This window comes from Rhinatrema bivittatum, chromosome 17 (genome assembly GCF_901001135.1).
Source record: "Rhinatrema bivittatum chromosome 17, aRhiBiv1.1, whole genome shotgun sequence".
Lineage (NCBI taxonomy): Eukaryota > Metazoa > Chordata > Amphibia > Gymnophiona > Rhinatrematidae > Rhinatrema > Rhinatrema bivittatum.
Genome location: NC_042631.1, coordinates 39,457,725 through 39,477,076, shown reverse-complemented (window position 1 = coordinate 39,477,076; position 19,352 = coordinate 39,457,725). Strand labels below are relative to the sequence as shown.

The window sequence follows — 19,352 nt, the reverse complement described above, 5'->3', positions numbered from 1 at the left end:
CAGGGTATCCAAAATATGCAAATTAACCAGATTATTAGAGTAATGTATCAAATATACCCAAAAATATTTAGTGTGGATATCCACACTGAATATTGGGTATCCAAAAAAGACCCACTTGTAGCCTGTGAGGGTAACAAATGAAGAGCCCTGATCCTGAGCAGAAGAACTGTGTCATGGAGGAGGATCATTTCATGCCACACACCACCATCAACAAACACTTTCCAGAACTTGCACAGAGATGGTCTCCAGACAAAGCCACTAAAACTGGCTTCAGTTACTGGCAGGCAACCAAACCCTCGGCTACTATTGCAACAAAAGTAATTATTTACTTTATACAGGGAAATAAAAAAAATATTTTCCTAGAATAAACACTTCAGAGCTCTTGTTACAGAAACAGAAAATGCATGGAGCACATACGGCTTTTTTCAGAAGTCCATGCAAGGATTCATCACTCTGGTTACAGGGAGAGAGAAGATATAGAACGTAATGGATCCTTCCATAATGTCATATAGTCGAAGCATAGAATTAGTTTCAGCAAAGTATGAAATGTCCCAGGTCTTATAGCATGGGGCTAGGTAAAGGCCAATGATGTCAGCTTTACACATTCTGGTTTGGACACTCATGAAAGGTTATTGGTAAAGCACTATTGAAATTTTGCATGTAATGCAGCAGAAGATTAGACCAAAGAAAGCAAGTACAGGGCCTGGGGCTTTTCCCATTTACATCAATTACAATTGCTTCTAAAAGAGCATCTTGAGTATCTTATAACTTTATCAACAATTAGCATATTTAATGCCTTATTCATAGGGGAATAACTTTTAAACAAATGTGCACAGCGTATAAGCGCATATATAGCTGCAAGCAGACCACGCCTGTATTTTTTTAACCCATGCATATATAATATACATGCATTTTATAAAATATGCATATCTCTACCCAGAACATACGCGCAAATGCATGCACTGCATTAAAAGAACGTATATCAATGCACTGAAAGCACATACTTTTCCTACTTATTTTAAAAATATACGTATACATTTTACACATAAAAATAAAGTAGGACTAGTGTAAGTCGGGATCTACGCATGATAAGAGTGTATTTTAAAACATGTGCTCGGCAATGAAATTACCAGTTTTACCAATTACTGCACCAGTTCACCCAGTCCTTTTCCAGGTCAGAGACCCTCCTAGTTCTTCAACCCCCAGCTCACCCAGTCAGTGCTACATGATAAACATTTAATATCATTTACGCCAGGTAATTAGCAGGTGTAAACATTACATGACATAAAAAATCTTCGTGCAGATCTTTTACATGCATAACTATCGGTCCTGCCCTGGACCCCTAGATTGCCCCCTTTTTTACACAAGTATGCGTGCCCACAAAAGTGAAAATTCACGCACATTTTCAACACTTATAAAATATGGAATACATGAGTGGAGGCAACTTACACACATACGTTTACCCCATACTGTCTTATCCATATACTTGCCAAGTCTTGCCATTTCTGCTTCCTCTTTCCTTAGCTGTAAATCAGTGCATAAAACAATCTTTTCCCCTCTTTCATTGACCATCATAAGCACATTTTACAATGTTTTAGTAATTTGTACAGGGTTTGTACAACTATGTCATAGCAAATGAATTAAGCAAAGATGTTTACAATAAAAAATGGACTTTGTAGCCAATATCCCTCTGAAGCAGAAGCAGTGAAAGCAACAATTCATAATCTGAACAAAGGAGATCCATTTCTGGATAATCAGGAATTTGCTACTTTTATAATGTTTATAGAAATTTAAGTGATGGAAATGGTTTGGCATTTTTTTAATTTGTAAAAACAGTATATAAAATGAAAGGGGTAAGATAAATATAAAAAAAAAAAAAATAGGACCAAGGAATAAAGGAGACTATCTACAGTATTTAAAGATAGCTCTCATACACAAAACATAATAGATTTTTTTTTCATCCCAACTTGTCTCTTCAAACTTGTGCTTCCAACCCAGTTAGAACACAGTCCAATTTCATTCAGAGCTTAGGCACCATGGACATTCATTCATGAACCCCAAGGGTTTTTTCTCCTAAGGCCATACCCACCTTCCTCTGTAACACAGGTATTGTAGCAACTGCACTCAGACAGCCATAGACCAAAGCTCTTTTCAGTAAACAAGCATTCTGAATCCCACCTGCATGTGTCACTGCTGTGTGATGGCTGAGATTCCTTCCCTCCAGAGGCTGGGAACGCTGCCTCTGCAGATTCCCCAACTTCTGTCAATTCATAAGCAGAAGCTAGGCCCAGGAAGGAAATCCTCATCATCCGCAGGGCAGCTTTCTGGAATTTTACTGTGTAGCCAAATGATAGTACCCAACTTGGTAAACAATCTTTTTTTAGACCTAGGCATGTCAGCCTCCTTAGGTACAAGTCTCCAACTAGGTGGCCACTCAGCTTTCACATCCTTTATTTTGTATGTGAGAACTCACCTATAGGAATAAGAAATTCTGTGAAAATGAAAGCCACACTGAGAAAGCAAAGGGAACCTTAGGAAATGTAAGTAACTTTGTAATCTGCCTAGAACAGATGTTCTGGAAATCAGGCGAAATATAAATAGCTATAATAAATAAATACAAACAGACCAGCAACAACTAGGATACACTTTAAAAAGAAGGGAGCTGCAGTTTGCTGTAAACAAGGTCTATCAAAATGTGGATTATCAGGACTTATTCTATTAGGAAACTCTGCTCTGGATATTCCTGGCATACATAACAGTGAATGCAGATTAATTTCAAAGATAAACCTAACCATAGGATAAATGCTGAAATAATCTATAACAAGTGGTTGTGTGTCCAACTGTATCAGGTAACACTGGCTCTACAACCAAGTAGTATCACAACTAGTTTACAAGGGTCAAAACAAACCTAAAAATCCTACAACTCATTTTATGAACAGAAGGCATCATATATAACAATGTTACTTGAATGAAATGGCAATGGCATTCTATGTCTATGTCATGCGATGGAGAAGGTACAGAGAAGGGCAACCAAAATGATAAAGGGGATGGAACAGCTCCCCTATGAGGAAAGGCTGAAGAGGTTAGGGCTGTTCAGCTTGGAGAAGAGACGGCTGAGGGGGGATATGATAGAGGTCTTTAAGATCATGAGAGATCTTGAACGAGTAGATGTGACTCTGTTATTTACCCTTTCGAATAATAGAAGGACTAGGGGGCATTCCATGAAGTTAGCAAGTAGCACATTTAAGACTAATTGGAGAAAATTCTTTTTCACTCAATGCACAATAAAGCTCTGGAATTTGTTGCCAGAGGAGGTGGTTAGTGCAGTTAGTGTAGCTGGGTTCAAAAAAGATTTGGATAAGTTCTTGGAGGAGAAGTCCATTAATGGCTATTAATCAATTATACTTAGGGAATAGCCACTGCTATTAATTGCATCAGTAGCATGGGTTCTTCTTAGTGTTTGGGTAATTGCCAGGTTCTTGTAGCCTGGTTTTGGCCTCTGTTGGAAACAGGATGCTGGGCTTGATGGACCCTTGGTCTGACCCAGCATGGCAATTTCTTATGTTCTTATGTCCAAGACAGAGAGGATTTCCTCATCAAACTTTCTGTGGGCAGTTAACTCACCAATGGAAGCAGTTTTGTAGTGGAGCCCATAGAAGAAGGGGAGGAGGAGAGACCATGGTGCTGCTGAGGGGCCACCAGCACCTCAAAAGCATCAAGACAGAGTGGGGGACCCAGGCAGGCAAAGGAAGGTCAAGGAAATACTAGGGTGGCGATGCTTTGCTGATAAAGCAAGCGTTGCTTACCTGTAACAGGTGTTCTCACAGGACAGCAGGATGTTAGTCCTCACATATGGGTGACGCCAGTGGACGGAGCCCTGCTACGGAAAACTTTTCTGTCAGTTTCTATAAAGCTTTGACTGACACTGGCACACTGAGTGCACTGAGCATGCTCAGCCTGCAATTATCCCTGTGACCACAGGTGTCTCCCCTCAGTCTCGTCTTATAGCAAAAAGCACAAGCAAAACTAAAATAATAAAACTTATGTAGAGCCAACTCCGTGGGGTGGTAGGTGGGTTTCGTGAGGACTAACATCCTGCTGTCCTGTGAGAACACCTGTTACAGGTAAGCAACACTTGCTTTCTCACAGGACAAGCAGGATGGTAGTCCTCACATATGGATGAGTACCAAGCTGAGGATGTCCGAGAGTGCACCAAATGCACCTAAGACGTGCAAAAGGCGCAACGACGGGGGTGGAATTTGGTAAGGAGGGCATCCTGAAACCCTTAACGGGTTGGTGGAAGGATGTTGGGTAGTTAAACCGAAAAGAAGAGGAGCAGACAGACTGGCCAAACATGGAAGCATGCCGGCCAGACTTATCTAAGCGATAATGAGCTGCGAAGGTATGGAGAGAGCTCCAGGTCGCAGCCTTACAAACATGTACAAGTGGCACTGGCCAAAAGTGAGTTATTGAGGCTGGTACGGCCCTAACAGAGTGGTTATACACGGTGTTGTAATGAAAAGCTTGCTTGTTGGTAGGAAAAAGATACAGACCGTCAATTAGGAGGAATAGGTCTGTTTGCCCATTGGAACTCGCAGCTTGGCTTTTGCCAGAGAAGGAAAGAGTTAGGTGTAATTCCTATGGAGTGTAGTGCGGTCTAGAAGAATGCAAGTGTACTTTTACAGTCCAAGGAGTGGAAAACCCTCTCGCTCTGGTGAGAGAGAGGTGTTGGGAAAAAGTGGGCAGAGTATATTCTGAGTAAGGTGAGATGCTGCATCTACCTTAAGAAGGATATGAAGTTGAATACGTAAAACCACTCAGTCACGGAGGAACGGAGGGTCGGGTGAGTATGTAACAAGGTGTGGAACTCACTGACCCTGTTGACAGAAGTGATGACTAGGAGGGAAAGAATTTCCCATGCCAGACTGTTAAGTGAGAGGAATGGTAAGGCTCGAACGGGGAACGTATGAGTCTTGTAAGCACTAAATATAGACACCATTCCGTAACCAGTAAAAATAGAGGCGGCTTAATCAGTGGATAACCCATGGTAAGCTGACTCCGAAGGGGTTGAACCGTTAATCGGGTATCCCCACTCCCAAGTGGTATGCCAATTGGAACAGAGGCGTACCCATGTGGAGGATGTCTGGGGAGCACAATCCGAGGGAGTAAGAGAAAAGAGTGGTGTAGAAAAAAAGGGGGTAATAATATCTAGTGGGTAATCTCCCACTAGATATTAGACTGGAGACAAATGCAAGCACATTCAAAAAAGCCTTGAAGACTTGGTTGTTTGAGCAGGCTTATGTACAAATTGGCTAAATTTACAGTATAATTCCTTTGCCTATCCACTTACTTACGTATTTATGTTGGGATTATTTTATGATTATTTTAATTTGTTTTATTTCTAAGTATATTTTAACTACAAAATTAGTTTAAGACAATGTTTTCAAATTTGATATAGGTAAATGGTTTTATTGAGATGAATATTATTGTAACATGTATTTTATAGAGTGTTATCCCGTTCTTGGATAATGTTTAGTTTGGGCAATGTATATTAGGTGTCATTTTGGGCACCAATTTTAATTGTTTTAATGGTTTAAAGATTGTTTTATTTCCTACGTTTTATAAGAAACATGTAAACCGGCTTGAAGTAACTAACAAACGTTTTGGTATATAAAAAGGTAAAATAAATAAATAATACCCCTTTTTTATGCGACATGTGATAAGTCATGCCATTTTGAATGGTAAGATTTATGTGTAGAAGGTTTTTGAGACGCTATCAGTACCTGAGAACATCAGTTAGTCCATGATACGAGACTGACCTGTGAGAAGGCGAATTGGTTACTGGTGTGATAGATTGAGAAGTATGGGAAAGCACACTGGTCTCGGCCAGGACGTGGATCTGAGAAACAGTGAACCCCGTCCCAGTGCAGCATAATAAGGGTGCTGGCTATGAGAGGCATCGAAAGAGACACATATAAGAGGCCTTTGTTGCAGCAAAGGCGTCCATGGGAACGCATTGGAGACATGTGTAAGGAGTAGAATCTGTCCACCGTATGGTTCAATTCAGACGCAGAGGGCAAGGTCGGTTGACCTCAGCGCTAGAAGATTTCCCTTGCTACACATGTAGTCCGAGACCACCCGAGAGGATGGAAACCTACATGGAGAAGGTCTGCTAGTGCGTTCAGTAAGTGTTAGATAAGTGACCCAGGGATGCATGGAGTGAGCAAGGGCCAAGGGTAGAGCTGCGCAGCTTCCTAGCAGAGCAGCTAAGAGGTTGTGCGTGCTTGTGTGTTGAAAATACCACATTGTCACTATGCTGTCTGTCTGTATGTTGCAGAGGCAGTAGTGGAAGGTAAAAAGGCATAACTCATGGCTTGAAGCTCCGGGAAGTTGATGTGAAACTCTGCATGGACCGGAATAGACGCATATTGGGTTAAACAGCTGTCAGTTCGAACCCTGCAACCCTGAGCAAATGCGAGCATGATCAGGACCAGTGAATCTGCAATATGGATTAGGGACGAAAGCGATTGAACAGCTTAGGTCCACTGATAATTGAATTTCACTGAATCTTACTCATAACAAATTTGGACCTATGAGTAAAGTGCATGGTGAAAAAATGCCGTGGCCCAACAATGAAAGAATTGAGGGGCTGAGGTTATGGTGTATGCGCGCAGAGACATATAGGAATTTATCAGAATGTCTGCGCGGTTGTTGGACAGGAAGTTTGTTGTGACTGTGGTGTCCAGAAGTGTTCTATATGGGATTTATGGTAGTTAACAGCAATCCCAGGTAGTAGATTTATAGTGATTCATGAAGAAGATAGAGCTCCTTGCTTGGATAGACTTTTGTTATGCAGCAGCTGTCCATGCAAGGAAAAGCATGAATGTAGTTTTACTCCGTAGAGAAACAGCAGTCACTGCTAGTGATTTAATGACATACCCAAGTTGCCGAAGCTGGTGCAACCGGCAGAGCTTGGGATTGTAATATTGTTGACTCACCATGAAGCACATAGAAAGATTAGAGGAGAGAGGCAACTTACTTACTGCGGTATGGAAGCATGGTGACGAGGGATACCATTTTACCTGTGCCTTCTGAAGAAAGTTGATATTTTTGAGGTCCAGGATGGGCGGAGAGTAACTACTTTCTGTTGAAAGAAAGAATAGTGAAATTAAAACTCCCCTCCCCCCCCCTGTGCTTTGTAGCGTCCAGGGGACTGTACCCTGAACCTTGGTACAAAGAGGGGTGGCCGCTCTGATATCAGGCAAGTTGAGAGACCAGGAGGTGTCCAACTGGCGGGCTGATTTAATCTGGATATCATGTAATCTCTCACGGGAGCGTGAGCGATAAAAGTCTTACCCGCATTTCTGTGTGCTGTACAAGAAAATGTTGAGATCTGTTGCCAGATCTCGAGGTGGATTTGCAATCGAGGCAGTGTTTGCCCTCTTGTGTTTAGCAGATCAGCGAATGCATCTGGAATTTCGGTCCTTAATTAGGACCCAAAAGCCAGAGTATTAATCAGTACAGAGTCCCGTTGCTGAAAATGGGAGGATGTCCTGAAGCAATCCCAAATGATTGGTAGAGAGGTTCTCTTGGTATTGTGTCCGACATAGCTGACAATAGCGATATGTGACACTAATACGGTTCTTGGAAGACCAGACGACCTAGAACCTTTCGAACCATATGGCCTGATTTAGAGAACAGGTCTCAATGGGATTGTCGCTGAAGCGGGATTAGAGTACTTACCATCCATTGTGGATCGCAGAAGGACAAGCCAGTGAAGACTGATGGCTCAGTGGATTTCAGGAGTCATCGAGGGATAGCCTGAAGGATGTAAACGTCAGACTCAACTCTGTAACCTGGTATGGTAGCGCAGGTACAGAGGAGACAGGCTGAGCGTGTCTGGCGCTACCATAGTAATTTGTGGAGGTTCAGAACCCCACACCGGTGTCAGTGGGGAACTCCTCGGGTACAGGGGAGCCATTATGACTCATGAACCTGGCCCTCTTTGCAGCGGCTCAATGTATCATGATGCCAGTGCAGATTTCCTTGGAACTCGGTCCGGTCATTCTGGAGCACAGAGGACTGCCAGTACTGTGTGGAACAGTGGCGGTGGCAGAAGCGATCTTGCTCGGCCCGGGCATTCTCCAGCACAGAGTAGGATAGCACCGATGTGCTGGATGGCGTCAGTGGCGGACGGTCACCATGCCGGTGACAATGAGTGCTATGGTGCTTGGCCCGGTCTTTCCCCAGCGCCAAGGTGGATGCCCTCGCTGTCTTGGTGGCGAATGGTGATGGACTATCAGCCTGCCTGCACTGCTCCTGGCACTATGTAGTGTCGTAGGCAGATACGGGGCTTTAGTAAAGAACCCAAAGCATGGAGCACTGTGTTTAGGCAAGAGCACTGCGTGTAGGTGCTATGTCCGTATTGATGATTTATCGATGGCGGCATAGAGCAGCCTCAAGGGTATCGTCAAAAATATATATGAAAAAAATGTTGATGGCCCGGGCAGAGCAACGATAACAGTGACAGAGGCATGGATGGCATCGACGTAGGTATCGATGGAAACGACGTGGCATCGAAGAAACGAATAGACATCGATGGCATCAGGAAATCGATGATGGAATCGATGGCCGCATCGATAGGAACGACGAGGACACCGATGGAAACGATGTGGGCGTTGCCGGCATGGAGATGAGCGCAGATGGCACCGACTCGGGCATCGATGGCACCAACAACACCAAGGTGTGCATCGATGGCATCTGCCCGGGCATCGACGACACAGATGGAAAAATCAGTGCCATGGATGAAAACATTGATGGCACCAAAAGAATCGATGCGGGGATCGATGGCATCGACAGACCGCGGGGAGGAGGGGTGTCGAAAAAGAAGGACGGCCTGGAGGGGGGCACAGATGACTGCACGAAGGTACCGAGGTATGAATTCGACAGAGGCCCTGGCGGCAACGGTAACCGTGAAGTCCCTATCCCACTAGCGCTAATAAGCAGGCAGAGGCTCACAGAAGGACACTCGCAGGCTATGTGGGGCTAACTGTGAAAACAGGGAGAGGGAAGGCCGCAATTTGGTTGGTAGGCTGGGGAAACCGTAGTGAGGTGACAGGAACCGACCAAAAAACAGGGCATAGTACTCATCGAGCATCGATTAAATGTACGCGAAGCGAGACCCGCACAGGGAAAAAGCGTTTGTGAAGTAAAAGTTTAAGTGTTTCCGTGAGGAAAAATTGTGAGAATTTCTCTCAGAGCTCCTAACCGCTATGCTTACTGCAAAGCGGAAAAAAGAAGACTGAGGGGAGACACCTGTGGTCACAGGGATAATTGTAGGCTGAGCATGCTCAGTGCACTCAGTGTGCCAGCATCAGTCAAAGCTTTATAGAAACTATGACAGAAAAGTTTTCCATAGCAGGGCTCCGTCCACTGACATCACCCATATGTGAGAACTACCATCCTGCTTGTCCTGTGAGAAACACAGATTTCATTTTTTGAACTAGAGACTGTTTTATTAGTTATAACCAAATCAAATATGTCTTAACTATATCATTACATACAATCAAAAATGGGTATGTCCATCGTACACGCCTTAAAGCTCAATCTTCTTACCAGAAGAAGAAGATTAAAAAAAGGCTGCACCTGGCAGCACAGGGCAGAAACTTGTCCTTGTATTCCTGGAGAGTAAGGAGATCTGCTGATCCAGTAGGAGCAACTTACAAGACTGAACAACATTAAAAGATAAATCCCCCTGATGCAGGAGATCTGAAACGGCAGCTTGTTTCTCTCATGTTGGCTGATCAAGTATACCTTGGGAATGAATTGTCAATGTTATGATAAATATTGAACAATTTAAGAATTGCAATCAAAAAAATGATCTAAAAATCTTTTCTGTTTATCGGCACCCCAGATGGGCTGACTGTGAATGACTGAGAAGTCCAGGGAACCTCTTATTAACAAGGGTCTTACACGAATACCCAGCTTGCCGACATCCATTAGCAGTTTCTCTTAAGCACGCCTAGGAACCTCTTTCCAAAGAATCCTCTAGTGCAAGCAGAATGTTTTAACAAAAGAGAAAACAGGAAAAGGAAAACCACAGAGAACATACTGAAATGCAAATTTTACTTTTAAAGCTATCTAAAGGCACACCCTAAGGCTCTTGCCAACACAGATGCTTCGATTGTGTGCTGGCTGAGAGACAGAAGTAGCCTCGTAACAGGTGTCTATGTAGAGGTGATGGACGGATTATTGATCTGCTTTCACTGCAAAATTAAGGTATGATGAAGCATAAATACCATGATGACAGTGAGAAACAAAATGCAGAGGTATGTCAGCAGCTAATGGAAAGCAAGAAGCTGTGGAAGACACAGTGGCACAATGCAATTGAATAATTAAGCAAAGGAGGGCAAAGTGGAGCAAAGACATTCAATGCAACCACACATAGTACAGTACAGTTTGCTTTTCCAATAGTCTTTTGTTCAGTCAAGTGCCTTAGATGTGAATTATTCTGTTTATAATCAATAGCTGAAGACTAATAAAGTAAGATAAGGCTGACAAATAATTGCTTGTTTTGAACAAGCTCACAAAAGGTTTTATTTATTTAAACAACTTGTGGAAATACAACCACCTCAAGAAAGAAAATGGTTGGAAAAACATTCTGCAGTTTATACCAGATGGTTCCAAAGAATCTTCTCCAGATCTATTTCTAACTCAATGTCCTAAGTATTCTGTTATTTGAAAGTCCCTCATTTCTTTTCAGCAAAGACCAAGAATGCTCTGACAGTGAGAAGTGAGAGCCAAAAGACAGAGGAAGAATATCCTAGTGCACACACTGCTTTTCAAATATAAATTGCACCAGGTTCATTCAATGGACTGCAATTCACAATCACATTTCATTAGCCAGTGTCACCAAGTTTTACAAAAATGACCATGGATCTAGTGCACTAAGCTGGAGAGCGTTCCCAAAACAATCTGTGAGACTAAGGGCCCACATGACGGAGTAAAATCATCTCTTGTGCTACCCTGGGAAGATGCTTTAACAGCACATTGGAAGGGGAGTACCCCCAAGCTCTACCAAAGTATAGTAAGACCTAGAGCAGCACCTGCTATCAGCTGCAGGAGTGCTGATGGCTTGCAGGCTCACCTCCAGCAACTGCTGCACTAATCTGCTCGCATTTGCAAATGTCTCTCCTGCAGACAGTTAGGTGAATGCTATTTACAGAGTTTTAGGCTCAGATCTTGGGATATCCAGAATGAATATTCATGAGCTATATTTGCATACATTTGCCCTAAAAATCAGGATAACTAGCATGGTCCAGTGACACCTTGAGAGAAGAGGAATGATAAGGAAGCAAGAAGAAAAAAGTATATAATAATTTAAGGATAAACTTTAGTTAACTTTTGCTCAAGTACCGAACATCTCATTTTAAAAAGACAATGCAAGCTAAGCTACTGCAGTGTGAAAAATGCCTTGCACCTTAATTCTGTTTTTATACATGTCTTAAATTCAGGAATATCAGGACTAGGTTCATTTCTTTTCTTCAAACTAGATGATGATTGGAGCATGAGTTCATGTTATTCTCGGGTTAACTAAGCTCAGTCACACAGGGGAGTTTTATTGGCTGACTCCACAGTGTCAAATTAGAGGTAGTAAAACAAAGTTCTGATGTCAACACTAGTATTCAAAGTGATCACAAAAGAAAAGAAATCCATACCTATTCCTCTGAGTGAGCAGAGGAATAGATATCACTGGAAAATCATTCATCATGGATTAACGAGTGAAACTGTGCATGTAACAGTATAACTTTCTGATGAACACAGTACAACTAAAGTGTAAAAATACTTGACCACTTCTGTTGGCACTTGACTAAACATTTTATGCAATGTGGCTTTGATATATTGAGAGGGCAATTTTCAAAGGAACATGTAAATGTAACAATTTTAGACTCTTTACACAAGTTAAGTGCACTTAACGTGGGTAAATAGGATTCTGAAAATTGCTATGATAGTATGTCACATTTACATTTTCCTTTAAAAATTGCACTCTAAGTATCCCCGATGATGAGCAAGCTGAAGATGTCACAATACCCACATGTTTAGGAGCACTGGAAAGGTGAATGATTGGGTTATTGGCAGTTATCTGGTAAACAGCCATTCATGCTGGAATGTGCAAAATTGGAAGAGCCTGTTAAACCTGTCAGCCAGATATCAGAGGGATTGTACCAGCAACATTCTAGAATAAATATCTCAAAGCAGGAAATGTCATGAGAATTAAAACTCACCTGCTACTCAGACGTCACTTAGATGAAATTATAATGTCAAAATCTATCATTGCCCAAAGACTTTTCAAAAAATAGCTGGCAAGGGAAAATACACTTACTATTAAAGACATTTCAATTCCTGCTTTATAAGGAAACATGGGGGGAAAAGGTTAACAATCACTTTCCTCTGCTGGAAAACCCATTAGATCATGTGGATGTAATCTCAAATCAAGATTACACATTGAATTACGGTAGAATAAAACAAGACTTGTAACTTGTGATGTATCCTTTAGTAAGGTAATGTCATCAGGTAATAAAGCTGCCATTCTTTGATAATCCCTGATACACTGGAAAACACCATATCCTAGGCTCCCCTTTTTAGTTTTCTCTGTATAATAAAAGTGTGCAAAAAAGCAATCTTCAATAGAATCCTGAGCAAATCTGAGTTAAACATCATGCAGTAAACACATACATAATCCCAGGTTGAGAGTAGTTATTTATCCCCCCCGAAGGGCTTATTAATAGTGATGTCTCACAGCAGATGCTGATGCAAATAGGTTTCCAAAAAAAAAAGGGGAGGAAAAGTGTTTACCTGTAACAAGTGTTATCTGAAGAAAGCAGTTCATCGATCATACAAGTGGATCATATGATCACGTGGCACTCAAAATTAATTTTTCCAGAGATCCGCACCTTATACAACGGAGACAATAAATCCCAGGGAGAAAGGGGTTCTTTTAGCTGATGAATTATCTTCAGAGAACACCTATTACAGGTAAGCAGGTTTACTTTCTCTGAAGACAAGTAGATTTACCACTTATACAAGAAGAACTCCCTATCTAAAAAGTCTTTATCAAAAATGGGGAAAACTACAACAATTGCCAACAGGCAAAAAAACCACCTTTTTTTTAAGGAGACTTTTTTTTGTTTTATTTCACCTGCTCCCCCCCCCCCAGGACTGTAGATCCCATTTACCATATCCTTATCTAGGGACAACCAGTGGGAGTTCTAGATGGCACAAAATTGACCTTCCCTACCATATAGGTCCACTCTGTGAGAAGGGGCCTATTTTCACACCTTGGCTGTTTCACCAACACAAGAGATCAGAGCCTGTTCCTGCCCTGCTTGTTCAGGTAGAACATGACTACCTGATTGTCTATTTAGACTAGAAAAAGTTTATCTGTTACCTGATTTCTGAAAGCTTTTAGAGTGTTCGGTACCACCCTTAATTTCAGGGGGTGCGTGTGTGTGATTATTTTTCCTGGAGCACTCAGACGCTCTGGGTGTGAAGTCCCTTTAAGCGGCCTCCCCAGCCCAAGTTGGGTGCATCTGGGTTAGAACAATTTGATGAGGGAAAACCTGGAAGGGTAAACTCTGTTAATATGGAATAGAACCAGCACCAGGTCAATGAGTCTTTCAGCTCCACCACACTGTCACCACACTTTCAGCTCTGGCACACTGTTAAAAGTCAACAAATAGCAGTTATCCCTCCTTTATTATTTTTTCTCATACATATAGATTAATTTAAGAGTACAGTATTCTCATATATGGATATCCTATTATTCATATAAATGGAATTTCCAATCCACAATCCAAATAGCGTATATTATTTGAATCATGTAACCGAAACTTTATTGGCACCTACTAGCTAATTTATAATCCTAACCAAACTTATTTATGTGCCTATATGTAAACCGTTGTGATGGTATACTACTAAACGACGGTATAGAAAAGTTTTTAAATAAATAAATAAATAAAAAATGTCAAGAGATTAATTGAATAAACAACCATGCAATTCTGAAAACCCTGCATGGCTCGATTCTACTCAGATTTCCGGTCTACTGGGCCTGCCTCATATGGGGGTATGCTATAGGAGTCACTTGCACTGTGAAGGCCAGTAAGTCCAACAGTCTCAATATAGACCAAGCTGATGCCTGCTGATGTTGCATTATCTGACCCACTGTAGCCACAGTATTGTTGGTTCTGCTTGTAGGAAAACTGGCTATTTCTTGAACTGCATCTAGCAGAGTCTGGAAGAATACCAATTGAGGTGATAGGCACAGATTGCACTTGGGGTAGTTGATGACAAATCCTAGGGACTGCAACAACCAAATAGCAATGTACATTGATTTGTATGCCCCTGACTGACAAATGCTCTTGATCACCCAACCATTTACATAAGGAAACACATGAATTCCCAGTCTGCATAGATAAACCACGACAGCCAGACATTTGGCAATAACCACAAATCTGATACAAAGTCAAAAGACAATCGAGGTAATTTTCAAAATGTTTTATGTGCATAAATGGACTTCTGAAAATTGCTTTTATGCGCATAAATCCTTTGAAAATTAATTCAAATATGTAGTACTGGTGATGAAGTGCCTCTGTTACAAATCTGAGATACCGCTTGAGGCTTGGGTGTATTTATATGTGGTTATAGGCTTCTTTAAGATCCAGTGAAGATAAGCACTTTCCTTTGTTCAAAGTGGAAGACTGGTGGCCAAGGTTATCATCTTGACCTTTTCCTTTTTGAGGAATCTGTTCAAGGCCCTTAGATCTAGGTCTGCATTCTTCAATCTTTTTGGGTATCAGGAAAAAAAAATGCACTCTCTCCTGTAGCAGGACAGGTTCAACCACATTAGTCAGTAAGAGGAAGGAAACTTCTGAACTATGTCCTGTTTTTGTGAAATGGGTGAAAAGGAGGGATCATTAATAGGATATAATCTTTAGCTGTATTTATTACTCAAAGGAACAAGCTGTCTAAGGTTAAAAAATAGGCCAATGGATTGCATAAAAGCCTCAACCTCTCCTCTATCAGGAGACCTTCAGCAACCAAGACTGGAACACTAGCTATCTCCCCTGGATACAGTGAAAACCTGAACCTGGTGAAAGGGTCCTTGGCAGCATGTCTTCTGTAGAAAAAAGTACATTATGAAACCATTCTGGTATTTTCAAGGTGCCAAGGTTGGCCCAGATGCAGCAATGGAGACAGTCTAAAGAATGAAAAGGTGGTCCTTAATGACATCCAATACCTATAAAGAGACTGTCCCAATTGCATGGCACATTAGTATATTTTTCCTACATGTCATCATTAAGACTTGAAGCTCACAGTCATTACTGGGTATATGCATTTATTTTAAACAAATTTGAAAAATGCAATGAATAAGGGGCAATTTGTTTCATTTGGGGGGGGGGGAACAAAGTTAAATGAGAGGACCCCTGAATTAAACAAATCTTATTTGTTTAAAACTACTGGTCAGCCCTAGGCCTTGCCTAGGACAGAAGCAGAGACTCAAAGCAGGGGCTGCAGCCTATGCCCGAGTGTAACACTAGCTGAAGTCAGGGCCTTGGCTGAGACCCAAGCAAAGGCCCAGAACCCCCCGAAGCACAGCCTGACTGGGTCCTGATGCCTGGGCCTTGTTGGCTTAAGCCAGGCCTGACACCATAGTCCAGCCTGAAGGCTGGGTCCCAATACCCGGGCCTTTGCTTAGGCCAGAACCTGGGCCCAGGCCCATAGGCCGGGTCCCAACACCTGGGTCTCATACACCTGGGCTCAGGCTCGAAGCTGCAGCCTGACCCAGAGGCTGGGTTCCGGTGCAAGGGCCTTAGCCTAGGCCCAAGTCCAACACTAAGGCCCGGCCACCTGATTCTGCTGCCGGGGCCTCGGCTGGATCCAGTCCCAACATCTGGGTGTCAGTCTAGGCCACAGTCCAAGCTCAAGCCCAACACCACAACCTAGCCTGGAGTCTGGCATTCGATGCCAGGGCTTGGCCTGGAGAGTGGGTCACAACACCTGGGCCTTGACCTATTGTCAAGTCCAAGTCTCAGAGGTCCTTTTCTTAGGTCTTGTCTTCTTTCTTCTAATGATGCCATCTGCTGAGGTTGCATGGAATAAATTTGCCATACAGCGAAATGGCTCTCTCTGCTGAGGAGGATGCCACGGAGTTAATTTACTTTAGCACAACCAGAGCAGATGGCATCATTAAAAGAAAGAAGAGAGAAGATTTAAGACGACGATGACCTCTGGGGCCTGGGCCTGACCCTAGGCTGCAGGCCAGGCCCCCGTGTCGGGCCTGGGCCACGGCCTAGGCCCAGTTCCAGGCATTGGGACCCGGCCTTTACGTCAGCCCCCGGCATCAGGCCTGGATCCGGCCAAGGCCACGGCATCAGGACCCAAGTATGAGCCGAGGTCCTAGCATCAAAACCTAGCCTCCAGGCCTAGCCACAGCATTGGGCCCTGGCCTAGGCATTAGGAACCAACCTCTGGGCCGGACCCTGGCTTTGGGGCTGGGCTCCAGCCTAGGCCAATGCCTTCATCCTGTTTAGTCTCTGCTGTCGAGACCAGGCCTTCTAGCCTCGGCCTTGCATAAAGCCCAGGCCAAGGCTGTGATGACTTGCTGAGGCTTTGGGCTGGACCTAGACCTCACCAGTGGATCCTCACCAGATTGGGCAAGTGGGGGCTGGAGAATCCTGGCCCAGCATTTTTCCGGATGGGAGGGATGGGTGGTGGGGTCAGAGGTGCCTGTATCCTTTTTCTTTAGGGGGGGGGTTAAATGAAAGAAATTATTTAAACATTAAACAAATCAATTTTCTTGGGGAAATAACCTCCCAAAAAAAAAAAAAATTTTACACCCCTGCCTATCCCTAGTCATGACAGTCTGTGAATATCAATGGGCGCTGCAGACGATCTTGATGCCATCTCAAAAACATTGCAGGTTGATCTATTTATTTTTCACATTCTTGGCCTTTCTTCATAAGAGTATGAATTTCATTTTCTCTATATTGTTGAAAGTAATTAATTTTACAGCATTTTTCAAAATGGTTTACAAACATCCAAAACATGCAGAGTTGGTAAGAAGCTTCATAGTATTCACATTACATTCTAATCATTGCACCTCTCAATAAAGGTTCAACAACCACTCTATGATATAAAGGTTGGGGCTCGCTGAGTTCTATTTCTGCCTGGAAACAATACTACTGCTCTGCCTTTCCTCCCTACCACCACCACATTCTCTTATGCAGATCCTGAAAAATGAGGACAGAAGCTGCCACCAACTCTTATGGGGCACTGATTTTCAAGAAACTAAGGAAAGGTGCAGCGGGCGCTCCCATAACTACTAAATTGAAAGAGACTGACTTAGCCATCCTTTCAACAAAACCTAGGAAGGAAGGTCCTCAGGTGGAGAATGCATTTTCTCCTGTTGCAAATTCTGAAGAAGCCACAGAGCCTACAGGAAATAGGTTCCACTGGGATGGCAAAAAGGAAACAGCATCAGTGGAGCTTCCATAGTGCAGGAAGTCTCTCATATGCACAATAAATACTTTCAGTTTTTACCAATAGTTCTAGAAAAATCATTCTGCTCGATGACATGTATAGTCACCCATGTGACTGGTAAAAAATGACAATGAATTGGTTAGTCTATTACATGCCACCCGCCTCATCATTTTTGCTACACCGTGTGAATGAGCCACCTGCTCATCTCCAGAAAAACATGATGTCAACACCAAGACCAACTGAGGGCTTGTTCACAAATTTTTCAATTCTCAGGAAGTCAACATACAGCAGAGAGATTTTGAGGAGCAGATGAAGGATAAACAAAGGATGGCCTATTAAGTTTTCCAGACAGGATACAGGCTTGGCACATATATTACCAAAACGAATGAAACAAATGAAGCAAAGAATGCACATCCCTAATAAAGGTCACAATTTCAATCACTAGTGCTTTTTCATAAAATATTTTGGATTCCAAAATTGAAAATAATACTAGCAAGAATAATTTTTAAATATTTAAATGGTCAGACTGGCTCTGTGGTTCTGTGTGTTGACACACAGGGATCCAGCTTCCCCATCCAATGGAGACATTCAGGCCCGCATGCACCAAGTTGGTGGTGCTTTTAGTCCAGGGCTAGCTGCTGCTATGAGGGCAGTTTCAACAAGCAGGACTAAAGGGTATAACTCATAGGAAGCAGTCCTCCAACCATAAGGCCAGTGAAGATCCTCATAGTTACCCAGATGTGCCATCTGGGGAGGCCTTAAGATGGAAGGGGAAACTGTAAAATAATTCAGTGCTATTTAAAATGCTTAAAATATCTTTTTTTTAAATTTTGCTTTTCATTTCTGAGGAGAAGTCAAGAATTTGAGGGTTTTGAAACTGCCTCCCACTAAGTCACTTTTTCCATTATAAATATAAGTAAATGTGGGTTGCTGTGTTGTCTTCTGGATCCCAAACAGGTAGCACACTGGTACAAGCAAAGTAGAGAAACCTTCTTTGTGAACAGTGAATTAAGAATTCTAATTCAACAGGTTAAGAAAAAGAAATTGAAGGAAGCCAGTGCAATGGGCTACAGAAAACATCATACAATATGGTTTGGCAAACAGAACCTCAACTCCTAACCAGAAGTACTATAATTCTTGTTCTGCAGTCAGTTACCCGTTCTGTTCACCTGTACCCACTCACAGCTTCGCATTCTGGCTGACAGCCATGCTGATCTACAACTGCTGGAAATAGAAGGCATCTGCTTCACAAACAAAAGCAGCAGCTCTCCTTTTACATCTAATATCAACTTGCCCACTTCTTCTATTTCTCCCACTGGACATTTAGGTCTCCCTTTACCCCAGACATGCTTCATTTCCTGGGCCAGCCTAATAGTTCAGTGGTAATACTGTGGACTGTCATGCAGATGATCTAGATTTGATTCTAGAACTCACCTCCTTGGACCGTGTTCAGGACAGAATCATGATGGCGACATTCCTTTCATCTCCAGAAAGGGGGAAGAGGGCAAAAATTTGGTAGTCAGACTAAAGGTGTATATAGGCTGGGCTCCGGAGGAAGGTTAAGGACTGTTGCTATGAACATGTGAGACAGAAGGGGAGTAGACCAAAAAATGGGCCATGACATACAATGACAGCCTTGAATACATACAGGGCCACTGTAGCATGGGATCTTCTTAGTGTTTGGGTAATTGCCAGGTTCTTGTGGTCTGGTTTGGCCTCTGTTGGAAACAGGATGCTGGGCTTGATGGACCCTTGGTCTGACCCAGCACGGCAATTTCTTATGTTCTTATGAAGAGTCACTGCTGTGAATGAAG

General features: G+C 42.7%; 1 protein-coding gene across 6 annotated transcripts in view; it reads right to left on the bottom strand.

Moving 5' to 3' along the window:
* The window catches only part of TOLLIP (toll interacting protein), a 155,656-nt gene that overhangs the window by 12,836 nt on the left and 123,468 nt on the right, over window positions 1-19,352 (bottom strand). The gene's annotated exons all lie outside the window — the stretch shown is intronic.